The 15,625-nt window shown below is 36.2% G+C and overlaps 1 long non-coding RNA gene across 2 annotated transcripts in view; it reads right to left on the bottom strand.

The window, feature by feature from the left end:
• LOC311435986 overlaps positions 1-15,625 on the bottom strand; it is a 68,356-nt gene that overhangs the window by 38,399 nt on the left and 14,332 nt on the right. The window lies entirely within an intron of this gene.

Raw genomic sequence — 15,625 nt, 5'->3', positions numbered from 1 at the left:
TTGTGATGTCTCTCAGGTCACATGGGCTGTGTTTTAAGGCAAGTGAAGTTGCAGAAATTTGTTACAATGAGGGAATATTTAGACTTGTGGAAGAAAAACAAAAATAAAACAATGACAACAACAACAACAAAAAAGGTTTGTATGTGAAATGAGCTGCAAAAACCTTATTCAAACTGACTGAGTGTTTTAGTTCATCTATGGTATTCCTGAAACGACTGACGTTGAAGAAATCTCTGAAGATTGTACCCACTGGGCTCTGACATACAGTACTCCATATTCAGCTTTTTTTCCAGGAATTGTTTCAAATACATATGGTGTGTTTATGTCAAAGGTTTGACTTTGTACCCAGGACATGACTTTGCTATCATTAATATTAGTGTGACTTCCACTGAAGCAATTGTGGGGCAAAAACAATCCCAGAGACATTGTTTTTTGCTAATGAAGTATTACTTTCCAGTTTCTCAGGTTCTACCCTTCTTTCTTGTCACTCCCCAGTCAAGGTTTACATGCTTGATTGGACATGTGAGAGACACCCAGCAGCATGGATTCCTCTCTCCAAGAACCCAAGCGCACTTGCAGTTTGTTGTCAGGGATGCCTCTTGTCTTGTCACCTCCTGCAAAGAGGTGTAAAGTACTATGCTCCTCTCTGAGAAATTTAAAGTGATAGAGCTTGACAAAAACTATGTTTGCTTCCCTTACCATTTTCTGTGGTTTTGTCCCATTAAAATAATCTAGGAATGTAGTAATGCTCAGTATGACTTGCAGTGAATATGATCCTGATGGCTGATGCAAGAAGCTGCCTGTGACTCCCTTAATTTTTATCCACCATTTACTTAGATAAAATATCCACCATTAGTCACTGATGTTTAATGGTCCCTGTTGCTCTGATTAACCTCCTGGATTTGAAGATATGCCTGGTTTGCCAGCAATAAGAAGCTGTGAAGTCGCCAGTCAGTCTGATTTTTCCTCCCTCTCTCTCAAAATTTCCTCTATAATAATAATAATAATAATAATAAAAAATCTTGATAAAATGCTAGCACTGCATATAGCTTCTGTAATAGCTCTAGGGAATGCTGGGTATCCAGGAGTGCCATTTTTGTAGCTTGTCTCCAATATTATATTTCATATCAGTTTCACAGCCACAGAGCTGGAAATCCAGAGATAGTGGCTGAAAAAAAAAAAAAAAAAAAAAAAAAAAAAAAAAAAAAAAAAAAAAAAAAGCGATGAAAGCATGGGCTTAAGATAAAAGACAAAAATTAAACAAAAGGAATGGCTCCTTACCACAACTAGCTTTTCAGCTTAAAAATGAGGAGGTGCTGAGCAGGGATATTATTTGCCCAGCTCCCCACATTGCTCAGGAATTAGGTGGTTTGTACTGTGTAATCCTTCTGTGTCTAATCTCCCTAGGATTCCTTACGGTACTCAATATTGCAATATTTGGGAATGAGCAGAGGTTGGTGGTTCATATTTCTGTGGCTAGATAAAAGCTGAATTAAACCTTTTTAGTGCTGTAAGCAAACAAGAATTTTCTTATTACCAAGAGGAGGAAAAGTACCATGAAAAGAAAACTCAGAGCAGAGTGAGATCTCTGCAGAAGATGGTAGGGGCTATGGGGAGGGTTGATGGAGGTCTGGTCTGGGGAAAGTTAGCAGAGGTAGATTTGGAGGATAGTCCTGGGCTCCTGGGGCTGAAGGGGTAGCAACTTCTGTTGGAAGAATTTCCTTTTCATCCTTCCTTTTTGCCCATTCCTTCACTGCCAGCAGTGAATCCAACCTTCTCTTCTTCATCCTGTGGTGGGACAAGAGGGCACTAACATACACTTACCAAGGTGACAAGGTATATCTACAGCTTAAGGGGCCTATGCCACTGTTTTCCTCGCCATACTCTTCATAAAGGCATGGTCTCATTTAAATCAGTGGCTATGGATGAGGGCAGCAGTTTTTCTGTTTTCTCTTCTCCTCTCACAGCTTCTCAGTGGTGGCAGAGCCAGACAGAGCAGGTCTGGCCCAGAAATAAAGCCCAGGGACCACTCTGTCTCTGGCCAGAGCTGTTCATAAACAAGCAGCACAAATATGGCTGCACTGAAATGCAGTTTGGACTTAATTTCCTATTTGTTCAGTTCTAGTTGTTATTAACTAAAACATTACAGTAACAGAATCCAGTAAATATATATAGATATGGATTCAGTCCATTGCATTAAAATATTGCTTTGTTTTTTTTTTTTTTTCAAGTGATGAAATCTACATTACTGATAAATGCTTATTATTTATTTATTTTTTTGTTTGCTTATTTTCCCCTCTAGGAGTAAATCATACCTGCCCACAAATTTTCCCACCACAAATCCAATAATACAACCTTCCAAGCTTTTGATTTTTTCATGACTGCTCCTTAACTCCTTGATTCCATACGGGTCCAGCCTCTGTAAACAAGTTCCGTGGCTTGAACAGTTCACAGCATAATCCCCTGCAACTTCCAGTGGATTATTCCTGAGTTCTCTTGCTGCAACACTGTGCCCTGAAGAGCTTGACAAGATACATGTCACGTGCCAGGCTCTTGTCGCTATTTAAAGGAGCTATTTGCAGAAGTCTGTTTACTACATTTTTGAAGGTAAATGCACACAAACTTATATGCAGTTTTTATTATCAAGGATTTTTCTTAATATTTCAATGCTCTCTCATAACCTGTTAATATCCAATTGAGAGCTGACTGAATTAAAAAAAAAATGTATATATATTTAAAAAAAAAAATAAAATTGCAAGTTAAATATGATAAGGGAGGGCAGACTAGCAAGAAAATCAGCATTGGGAGAGATCGTGAAGGCAAAAAAGCCAGGATGGTAAATCAGAATTACTGTGCAACCCACATTGTCTCAAAGGGGCTGGAAGGAGGTTCAAATGGGTTCCCACAAAAAGGAGAGGCAAAGGAAATTTTCAAATTTCCTGAAAAGACAGGAAATCATAGCAATTAAGAATAGAAAGGGTGCCCACATATAGGCACCCCAAAGCCAAAAATAAAAAGCTTGAATGTACTGAGGAATAGGAAGTGGTGGAGAAATCCAAGATCAGGCAAGTAATCTCATTGCTAAATCTTGTCAATTTAACAATGGTGTCACTCATTGCCTATTGTGAGATGTTGTCTGAGGTAATCTAAGGCAAAATACTTGTAAGGCAATAGTGCATCTAGTGTGTAAAATACTGCTTTTCTCAAGAAGCTTCTTTCCTGCACTGTTAAATAATGTATGGCTGTGAGCAGCGGGAGGAGCTGTGGAATTCTATCGAGTACAGCTGGGAAGATTCTATGCTTCTAAAATTCAAAACCTTCAGAATCTTTTAACTCTCTCCCCCTCCTTCTCCAGCCCCCCCCCCCCCCCCCCCCCCTTAGATATCTAGCTATCTAGATATCTTTTTTTTTTTTTTTTTTCCTTCAAAAGTCATCCACAGCAGGCTATTTGCCCATTACTGTCTCATGCTCTAGTTACACCCACCATGTAGCAACTGCACTGGGAACTGCCAGATACAGTTGGTATTACTAGCTTTGTTTTTAAATGTAGAGGTGACTGAACTCAGGGAAAATGTGTTTTGCTTGCTGTGATGCAATTTTTTCACAAGCTAATTGTAGTGTTAAGGCACACATGCATGTGGTAGTGTCTTCTAACTATTTAATACTGATGGACTATATCTCAGACAAAGAGAAAACATTGCATGGTACTAAAATATGGTTTTCTACCATGCACATTTAAGGATGATCTGTAGGCATAGTACCTACGGACAGCGGTAGGCTCAGAGGTAAACCAATGCCACATTTAGGAACTTTATGAAAATCCTGCTCTTTGTGTTTCTGTGGGTGAAATAATTGGTAAATGCATAGTTATCTGTGGCAGATTTTGTTGATATATTTAGTGGTGATTATTATTACTTTTTTTTTTTTTTTTTTTTTTTCCCATGTTGCTTTGTGTAGGAGGATGAGAGTGCAGAAAGATTAGACTTTGGATGTTATTGTCTGAAACGATCAGTATACGTCTTTTCTGTAGTCATTGCTTCTTTTGAGCTTGCCAACACTTATTATGCCTCAGGAAACATCATCTCACTAAAGAATACTTGTGTCAGTGAATATAAAGCAGCAGAAAATATTCAAGAGAATATGCCTTTCAAGTCTGGATATCTTAGAATTAGTGGGACAGGTTAGAATTGGATCTTTATCTATACCCCCACTTTCTGTTAAATCTTTTTCTGTTAAATCTTTTTTTTTTTTTTTTTTTTAATATGCCTAACAATGTAGATTTATTTAAGATTTAATTGGTGAGATGAGAAAACTAATTTTACTGTGAGATAATATATTAGATAAAAGCTATGAACATTGAAGTGGGGAGGTTATCTGTGGACCTTTCTTTATACTGAATTAAATTAGCATCCAATATTCATTGACAGTAAAATTATTGTAAGGTCTAATCCAAGCATAGCTATCTCAGATTTATCATGGAAAAGCTATTTTCTTACAGCAATTCGTATATTCAGTCAAATATTTTGAAGGGTATCAGCTATCAAACAAACATAGGTTTAATCCCCAGTATTCAGTAGTCTCCCATAGCAAAAATTATTTATTTGTGTATGAAATTTTGTCTGTAAATAAATTTAGCAATTACAGGCATGGAGGTTTGTCTGAAGGGACACATTTAGGCTGACAGACAAACAAATGTATGCACACTTCACAAATACTTTACAGTAAGACTGAAAGATGCTAACTGAGATTTTCACCCAATAACAAATGTTATCATGTTGATGTGGGAAAAACAGCTATGTGAAAAGATGAGACTGGAGATTATGACTTATGAGATATTGTTATCTCTTGATTTTCTTAAAAATCTTTTTAAAGAAGAGATTTTACAGAACCCTGTAAGCCCTAAAAATACAAATGTCTTTAATTACTTTGCTGGTTATTCAATAATTTTGCTCCAAGATGAAACTGCTATATAAAAATATTTTAATTTATTGCATTTATCATTTAAATATGAATATTATTATTTATTTTTTTTAGAGGACAACAGAAGAAGTGCAAAACTATATTTGAAACAGGATTTGCTTGTCTCCCAGAAACTTTCCCTTTTTCTCATAATATTACTCGAAACCTCTTAAATAATGAACCAGTTCTAGAAATTAATAATTCCCTCAGGTAAATGAAAATGTAAATCATAGCTTGCTTGAAGTTCTGTGTTCTATAATTTGTCTCAGAGCTAAAGAATATTTCTTCTCTGTAAATATTTCAAAAGATTTAATGTTACAATAAAATCTACACTGTAGAGTTATTGGCCTTAGAGATCTCATTTTAATCCTCTTGGTATTCCTTACATTTACTTAAATTACTTTTTTTTTACAGCTTCACACTTATACCTGATGAATTCCAAGAGATCAATTGCTAATCCATTTGGAAAATATAAATCCACAGAGCATTCTCTTTAATCATGCTAACTTACTTGTATGTGAAAGTTGTTAATGATAATTTAAATTAAATTAAATCAGAATATTTTAACATTGTGTTCATTTCCTATACATGAAGAACAAGATACTATGAGATCAGATGCAAATTGATATTTCTATCTTAACTAAAACATTGATTTTTTTTTTGGTCTGAATTTGTGTTTTAAAAACAGAATTTATTTTCCAATGAATGAGTTGATGCCTAGAAATGTTCTTTAAAAGACATTATATGTAGGAATTTATATAGAAAATATAATTGATAAATAAGTAAAATAATTTACGTAAAAATATGCTTTAATGAACCACAAGAATCTAGTCAGACAGCAGAGACTGGATGCACCAAAAATAACCAATTCATTAAATTTCATGTAATAAATATTCTGAATAAACTTTTCATGAACAACCCATAAACTAATAAATATTTATGGGAGTTATTTAACCATTGTAGAATAACAACTAAGAAAAAAATTACACATTGTGGTGAATAGCATTCAAAGGGAAAAGAGTTCATGACACTGCATAAATTATTCATTATGAATTATTCTCCTGCTTGTAAAGGCTAAGAAAGAAAAAAATAATTACCCTAATTTTGCATATTTTGTTCAGTGTTTTTTGAAGTGCTTTCCACATTTAACTACTGTTATCCCCATTTCATGGCTGGACAAAGCTGAGGCACTTGAAATTTGATTTAGCTAATGCCACAGATTATGTCAGCGGCAGGACTGGGAACAGTCACTCATTCCTGAGTTTGCCAATGGCTCATATTGAGATTTCATTTGATAGTGATAAAGCCTATCTGCAGGTCATCTATCTCCTAATGAACAATATTCACAACCCATGTCAACACATTTAGGATTCTGACAGTATCCTAAACATGAGTGATGGGGTATGGTAGAGACCATTTTTAGTCTTTCTATTTAGGTTATACTCCTTCTGCCACCATTCTCATCTCTATCTTGAAGAAGTGTGTCTTCCCACGGGTTTCTATGGGAGAGCAGCCGCAGGCTTTTCCCTCACTGGTATCTTGCTTGAGATGAGATAGCTGTGCAGGAGAGCTCTACTGGGAAGCATCCAGTCATCCCAGTCCTCAGTGCGCCAGAGTCAGGGAGGACACTGCTCTCCTTTGCTCCATGAAGAGAGGAAAGAGGAAAATGACTGTCACCCATGTGGTGCTGTAGCTGGTGGCATCCCCCACCTACAGCAGACACAAAAGGCATCCTTGCAAGGAACTGCAGGTATTCATGTCAGGGTCACCTCTTATGCTGTATGTGCAGTGGCTGGTAAAGCCACCTACTGGAGGAAGGGGAGAACTGCGTAATCTCCGTACAGCATCTATTACCTGTAGCTCCCAGCATCCAGTTAAAAGGTTTGCCCTTGAGCCTCCTGGACAATGAAGCTCCTGAACATGCTGTTTTAAATCTCATTAAAGCAAATCTCACTTGCTAACTGCTCTGTCTCTTTGCTTAAACACTTCACCTCCTCCTAGGCCAGGATGAGTATGAAATGTCTTGCTGCTTCCTTACTTGTGAAAGACTGTTAATACTTATATGAAAACTTTTTGATTTAGACCAACTGACCGGGCAAGCCATGGTCTTAGGCATGATCACAATGAAAGCTTTCTCCTTTGCCTCTGCAGGATTCCTACAGCTAACAAGAAACAGGTTTCTCTTGAAGCTCTTGAGCAATGATTAGACAGCCATGTTGGCAGTGGGATGAATTCAGAGTAGAATATGCCCACATTTGCATGTAGTTGTGGTCTGTGTTCAGCTGTGGCTAGTGCAAGATTATAGCAAGATTTGCCTCTGTAATTCTCTCCTCATAAACTTTTTCTTCTGTATTTGGATGGGTACATTTGGGACTTGTGGAGCTCTGGTAGTATGACGGACAGGTTCAAAGCCCATGCACTACACAGTGATTTCCATAGACAAGTGCTTTAAATTTCAGGGCTTCTTGTAAAGCGGGGTGCAGTTCACTTCTGCTTGGCAGTGTTTTCTTTGAAACTGAATGGGATTTGTCACATTAAGATACACAGAGCACACCTTACAGTGAATTAGCAGCAGAACTTTCTCTGCTGCCAAGACTGGAGTGGTCCTATGCAGAAGCAGAAACAGATATAAAATCCCTGTATTCACTGCAAAGTTGCCATTTAAAGGACACTAAATGAGGTAAGATTTTAAGAATCAAAATAAAATCACTATTATTAATTTTCCTAAAGGCTTGCTCTCAAATTGTGGATAATTTGCTTGTCTCCACTATTTGTTACTTTTTCTTTTTTCTAAATGTTATGAATAAACATATAGCTTTTATTTTTCTGTGCTTGTATTCTGTTTAACTTTACAAATTGTATAGCCAAACCTAGTTTTCTAGGAATTTCATTTAAGGAAATTCAGGGGAAGCTGTGCCTTCTTGCCTTAAAGACAGGTATTATTAACATGAAATCATAGAAATTTTAAAGTGAAATACTTAGAAAACAGTATAGTATGGTATTCCTACCTTTTGCTAAGCTTGTTGGATCACACTTAATGTGTTTTCTCTCCTGCTTTGCTCTTGAAAGTTCCCCCCAGACATCAGGAAACACTGGCCAACTCAGAGTCACTCCGGGTGAAAGTTTAGGGGAGCATACATTAAGAAGTGTTAAACCCCAAAAAGTAAATAGAGAAAGGAGTTTGTTTTCCTTCTGCCTGTATTCCAGAAAGACGTTTCTTCCAAGTAGCTGCTTCTGTTTATCACATATACTCCAGTCTGGTTAAAATGGACAAAAGAGAACAATCTCTGATTAGCTGAATCTGATCTTAAACTACTCTTGTTTTCTCCAGTGTACATTCAGCTTCACTTCTTACGTTTTGCCTATTTCTGTGGCATCTGAATACATTTGTTAAGCCATTTAAATAAATAAATAACAGAAAACCCACAAAGCCCGGAGGAGTCATGGAGAAATTGCTTTTCATGGAGTACTTGTTTATACAATGATGTGGAGTTTTTGCTGCATAGTTGTGGGTGGTTTGGATACTAGTTATAGTGAGATGCCTAGAAAAATCAATGTATGCAGAAACCCCATAGACTTCTGTTGTGGTAAGTATTCAGACACTTAAATACCTCTAAGTAATATATGAAGCTTATATATCCCTCAATAGGCCCAGGTGAACATGATTCAGAAGGGTACTTATAACTCAGTTTTCCCTGGTTTACAGTTAACAGTGATGCAGATTCTCATGTATATAAGCACTACAGAGAAAGAGCAGATGGCTAGAGAAAAAAAAAAAAAAAAAAAAAAGGAGAATTGGGAATTGAAGAATGCAAAATAAATGAAGGAAAATGGAAAAGCAAAACATCTGAAGACAAATGAGAAAATAAGAGGGTAATAATGCAAGGTATTTATTACAGCCCTGTCTGTGTGACTGCTTTAGCTTTCAGAAGGATACTTGCATTTGCAGAGAGGTCATTATACCACTCATCCCATTTTGAAACTTAGAAGAAGCTCAGGGTTGCTGAGAAAGGAGATGGTAGAGATAAGAATTGATGGTCTCAAAAATATTCTTTCCCTCAGTTTCAGAGTAAATAAAGATCACAGAATCACAAAATTGTAGGGGTTGGAAGGGACCTCAAGAGACCATCAGGTCCAACCCCCCTGCCAAAGCAGATTAAAAGTGGGATTGTAACTACAGGCTTTAAAGACTGTAGGAATAGTAATGTCTACATTCTGTCTGTGTTCAGAACTCTTCAGGGTGTCCATGCCCTGTATCTGACTCCTAATAGCATGCAAAAGAGCCTAACGCTAAAGAGCTGGATCTGTTATTAAATGCAACTCTTAAGCACTTCACAGCACCAAACCTCATGGGGTTAATTTTCATCTCCCTTTACCCTCTTTATTTAAGTTTAAGTATATAAATGATATATTTAAAAGTATAACTTTTGAAAATTTCCATTTTTTCCCCGCTCAGGCACAATAAAATATTCCTAATGATATGATTTTTAATGGAATCACGGGTGCCTGTAAAGGCAAAGGTTTATGTAAATATATTTCCCATTTCTACGAGGACAGCCTTTGTCTCTTTCTTTTTCTATTATCAACAATCAGAAGGAACCACAGAAGGAAACGCTTCAGCTTCCCCAGAAGAGCCACGGGCAACCTCAGTGCCAGCATCTCCCTGCCCGTTCCCACTGGGTGGCAGTGCTCGGCTGTGTTGCCAGGTGGGACATTGCTGCCACCGAACAGCATTTCATAGGAAATACTTGGTTTACTATACAGTACTTCTTTTTAGATTTTTAAGGATAGGAAGGATTTGGATGACCTTTTGCATAGAACTGCCTCTATCATTTTCTGGGTGTCCACTACTTCTCGACATAACATGGGCCAGAAGACGTCAAGTTTCACATCAAGACTTTTCATGACAGAAAGTCAGTAAGATCCCTATGTAAATGGTGTCTGTGTCTAACTACCTTTTTTTGTTTGTTTGTTTGTTTTTCTCAAAAATAAATAAATATATATATATACACACATAACTCCTTGGGAGACAGGATATTAATGTATGCATTCACACTTCAACAGCGATGTATAGTATTTGGAAATTAAGAGAAATCTAGCTACCTTAAAACACCCTGTTGTATTAACAGCACTTTTCTCACTCAGAGAATTTTTATTTAAGAGACCTGAGAATATCTCAATGGCAAGTTTCCCAACAGAGGATGCTGTCAGCCTATAATTTTTACTTTATGGACCCATTAACAAAATCTGACAGCTAAATTATAGGTTCCAGCTCTGGTCACCCCAACAGTATTTGTGACTGGGCATGAATGACTGCAGGCATTTTATTTGTGGATCCAGACGATCTCTTTGGCTTCAAATACATACTGAAATGAATATGCACAGCAAACAGAAATGTCTGGTTTTTTGTATTTTTTTTTTTTTTTTTTTAGACATCTAGAAAACAGAGAGTCTGTGCAGCCACAACAGAAATCCAAAGAGCAGTGTCCCAGCACAAAAAAAAACATATTTTGTGAATCAGTACAGTTTGGTTTCAATTCACTCGAATCCACAGAGCTATCCAGTTTACAGTGAGTGGTGGTCTGGCCTCTTTATTTTGCTATCTGTCCTTCATCAAGTTTTTTAGGAGCACCGAAAATATAAATGTATAAACCAGAAAAGGCATTTACTAGTGTAAAGCAAGACAGCCAGGGACTGCTGCAGCCATAAACAAAAAAATCTGAGTGCCTGGAGCAGAACAGGGAGGGACAAAACAGCAAAGAGCCTGCTGAGAAGACAGAAGAATGAAATTGCATTGGTGCTGCTGCATCAAGAATTCATCCTATATCAGAGATGCCAAAGGGAGGGTCTCTGTCTTCACTGGGGTAAATCTGTACGTTAGTTTTTTAGGAGTACATGCAGAGTTCACTTGTATGTGAGAATGATGCTCTCAATAGCAGATAAAGCCGAAGTGTCTGGATTTTGGTGCCAAAGAAGATCTCTATTCAATTGCATAGATCCCCTAAATAAAATCTACTTTCAGAAATAATGGGCAGTTCTGCTTTCTTTTAGTTTTTGAGATGAGCTATGGAGCTTAGTATTTTTAAATAATCAACCGGGCTAGCAAATGAATACAGAAATATGGGGTTTGTCATCAGTTATCAGCAAGCTAAATTTTAGCATGTTTATTTTATTCTCAGGGTAGAATCAAAATTATTCAGAGTACAGTATTGTTACTTCTTCAAAATGCTAGGCAGAAAGATACAGCCTTTTATATATGTAGAGATTTGTCTTTAGTTATTTGCCATTAATCATAAGACCCATCTCTCTGATGTTGCAGTACAGTGTTTGTGTATAAGGCTATGGGTTTTGCTTTCAGTCTATCTTCAATGCACTAGAAATTTGATAAATCATTTGGTACAGATACTCGGTCGTCTAAACCAGATATAATTAATCATTTAAAGGGCATTCCTCTTTCTCTGTTTAACTCACAATCCTGAACTTAATGATAACTTCAGAACAGTAATTATATGACTTGCAAACAGATTATTCATCCTTAAGTTGTTTATCATGTTCCATTTTCCTAAGCAATCTTCCCTGTCATAGGAAAAAATTACTGTCTTGTGATAACAAAAGACATTACAGCTAATTGAGTCCCCTTCATATTTATTTATTTATATTTTTCCTCATGAGATGGCTTCTCCAAAGCAATTATCAATCCACTTTGAGCTGATAACATTACATTACGAAAGATTGTCTTTGGTAGGATTACTTATATTTTCCAGCAGCAGAACAGAGTTCAGCAACTAACCTCAGTGGAGAATTTATTTAAAACTTGGCTAGGGACTTTGCATCACTTCCATCGGTTCTGTGTTTGGCCTCACCAGTGCAGCAGACTGTGCTCTTCTGAAAGGTATGCACTGCCCAGGATGTGGCTGCTCTTTAAAACACAAGCCTTTCAGTGGCATGCTATGAAGAAGACGCTCAATGCCTCCTAAACTGCACTCAAAACAAGTCTATTAGCAAAAATGCAGTATGCTGATATAATAAAAGTAGAAAATAGTTATTTCCACTCACTTCAATAAGCCATTGAGCATAACATTTTCACTTATAAGTACTGATGGTTTATCTTCTGTCTTAATAAAAGGAGGAAAAATGTCCCCTATCAGTCATCACATGGACTGTTCATATTTAAACTGAGAAATGAATTACTATCCTAGCTGTACTTTTATGAGCAATATCAGTAATCATTAGTGTTCCTGTAGATGGTTTCTTTCTCATGCGGTTCTTCAGCCTTAAACAGTATTTTAATTATTTGCATTGGAAATTGGTTAGCCATTCCATTGTCTCTATTTCCATGAGGGCTGATCAGGAAATGTCTTTGTGTAGGGTCTCCTTCCTCATGCCCAACAGGTAAGTTGCTCTTCCTTGCTATTGATAATAGAATGATCTGCTGGAAGAGCCACTGCTGAGCTGACACACTGGCCTGAATTCTCCTACAGCAGATGTGCAGCTGTGTAGAGTTTGACCCAGTTAACATCGTATTTAACACTGGGTAATATAATACCTCCAGAGAGATTTGCTTTCCATCCTGCCACTCCAGCAAAGCTGCTTCATGCAAGGGGCACAGAATAAGCCTTTATCTCCCTCCATCATTTGGCCTCCACAAATTCTCAGTCTTCCCTTTACACAGGACACTTTCATCTTGAGTAAAAGCTACAATGTTTGCTGTGAAAGAAGACTGACTGAAATCATTTCCATAAGAAAGGATGTAACCAGTGGTACATTATTTCACTTTATGCTGTTCCCTCTATCAATTCTTTTACTTTCCAGTAAGAAAGAATAAAAGTTTTTATAGATTGACAGCAAAAATAACTAGTTGGTGTTTTTGAAGTAGGACAAGACTGTGGTTGATGACTTTCTCTTTTAATATAACTCCTCAATATTCTATAGGCATCTATCTCCAAGTGGAGGCAGAGTATATAAAGAACAAAGTTCTTTATAGGCCTCAGGGCAAACCCAAAGCATTCAGGTTGGATTTGGCTTTGTATTTATCCTCTAAAGCTCAGTGCATACTAAAATCTCCCAAAGACACCAAGCTTTTTTTTTTTGCTTTTTTTTTTTTTCCTTCTGTATTTTCCTTGGCAGCTAAAATACATTTTACATAACCACATTATGTGCTTCACAGTAATATATGAGATTTCATAAATGATATAAATGGCCTCATACAAATTCAAAACAGCACAAGAGTCAATAAACTTATATTGCGAGAACTCCAGACCGCAGAAGGGAAATATCTGAGCCTTTCAAAATTAGTTCATTTTTTCCTTAAAACAACAAAAACATCAACAAAAAACCTTCCTCTAGCTCCCCTAAACCATTGAAATTTGGATATAGTCAATTGCTTCTCTGAATGAGTTTCCTAGCTTTTTTTTTTTTTTTCTTTCTTCCTAATATCTTCATAGTATTTTCTTCCCCTCGTTTAACATTATTACTTATCCACATACATATCCGAATAGATCTGAAATTGGTTTTATAGGGCAACAGATATGCTATAATACATATTATTTAGGAGAGTACAAGCTTTAGCTCTACTGGTCTGCAAATAATTTATGGGGAAATATTCAAGCCCAATTAATGTAATTCAAGTGGTGCTGAAAGAAAATCTTTGTCCTATAATCATATTTATTATAGGTGTACATTACTGAATTGTCTTGATGTTTATTTTGATGGCTCAATTGCCAATAAGGTGTTGAGTGGTCTGCTTGTTATGACATCTGTTTAAAAAAATATAAATTCATTTATTTTTTTAAATATATTTGAACTATGTTTGAAAAAAAATTACTGCTTTGTTTTTCTGATTTTTTTTTTTTTTTCATAACCTTCATGCAGAGGCTGGTTCATCTGAGATTTATTCTCCTTTGTGTTCATCTTGGCTATCCTGCTATTCATCGTGTTCCAAGTGACTGTGTTCTTAGAAAAGGCCTCTTGAATATGAGAAAACTAGATTTTTTTCTTATTGACTCACTTTAAGACTGCATACGAAACACGTGACATATTGTGGCCTGATCCCATGCCCACAGTGGTAATGAAAAGACTCTTATTAGCTTCAACAAACATTGGATCCTGGTCTTCAGACTTGTTTTCAGACTTCATAAAGCAGCCCGGAGTCAAACTGTAATTTTGCTTAATTGAGCCATTTAAAAACTGATAAGCCCCACGGTCTTCCTTTTTTCCAGATCCCACATGTGTGTAATTTAATAATTTGTTTCTGTCTGAATAATTGAAAGTAATAATAATTGTACTTATTCTTTAGTAAAATCATACTGAAAAGATATCTATTCATAAATTTTTGTTTGGAAGGAAATGAAATTGAACAGTGGTGAGGAGCACTTACTGTATGAGCTACATATGAAAAAGAAGGTAGACATTATTTATATCAGTTTCAGATTTTCAGATGTGATGACAATATCTGAAAATTCTTTGACAAATATTCTTCATGTGTGCATTTCCCAAGCTTGAAAAAGGAGAGGCAAATCAAATGCATGGAAGTGGTTGTCTAAACCATCCAGGTAGTAATTGGTTTATCTCTTGATTTATTATTCTGAGGCAAAAGGGTTGTAAAAGTCCCAGTACTTCTGTTATTCTTTCTAAATTTTCCTTAAACAAAGCTGATGTGTGAGGGGTAAAACAGACATTTCTTTGTCTGGAAGCAACAAATGTAATACGTGCCCCAATATCTTTCATTCATTTGAATTTATGCTTTTTAAAAAATCTTGATGATTTTACTTTGCATCAGACTGCCCCAAATTCCACCTAGGCCTCTTCAATCTTTATTTATTTATTTATTTATTTTATTTATTTATTTTGGGGGGGTGATATCTTTAAGCTATATTTTCTGAAGCAGTCAGAAAACAAAGGTTGCTCATGAGTTTACCAAAAGCAACCTTCAGATGCACATGAATACCATGAAAACTTTGGAAAAAGTATTAAATAAAATCATTCTCAGGAGATTCTCTTTGGCACCACCTCTAGCTTCTCCTGTAATTACTTTCTTATTTGTCCCCTTTTGCCTCTTTCACATACCTCTGCTAACATCCAGGTAGATAGTGTGACATTTCCTTTGATTTGGATAAGATGAATATTCACTGTCTAATACTTTTATGGGAAAATCTGTCTTTTAGGTAAGTTACTAAAGAATGAAATTTGCCTTAGAACTTGGGAAAAATGGAAGAATAGAGAAAATATATAAACTTGATATTCAAGCAAATTCAAAGCAAGATAATTCATTTTAGAAACCTTTTACTACAAGTTGCAATTTTGCTGAACTGGACAGAAAGAAAATTTTTTGCAAAATTATTTTGCTTCTCCTGAAGAGTGTGAACATGTGCTGTAATGCCTCATATTTTACTAGTACGCTCATTCTTCTTACAGCAGCAAAAATACAAAGACTTTTCAAAACAATTTTATTCCTGACAATTTATAAATATTTGTATGTTTATGCAGATATGTATTTAGTGCAGTATTGACATACTTCTAAGAGACTAGACTTCTAGCTAGACTGATAATTGCCATACTGCTATGGAACTGAATGCACTAATATATAGGCATGCCCTTTAAACTTGACAGATGTAATTCAGCAGTATCATACAACTTTTGCATAGTGATAGCAATTATATGTTAACTT

This window comes from Aythya ferina (genome assembly GCF_964211825.1).
Source record: "Aythya ferina genome assembly, chromosome: 4".
NCBI lineage: Eukaryota > Metazoa > Chordata > Aves > Anseriformes > Anatidae > Aythya > Aythya ferina.
Note: the sequence above shows the minus strand (reverse complement) of the source record. Positions and strands in the feature narration are given on the sequence as shown.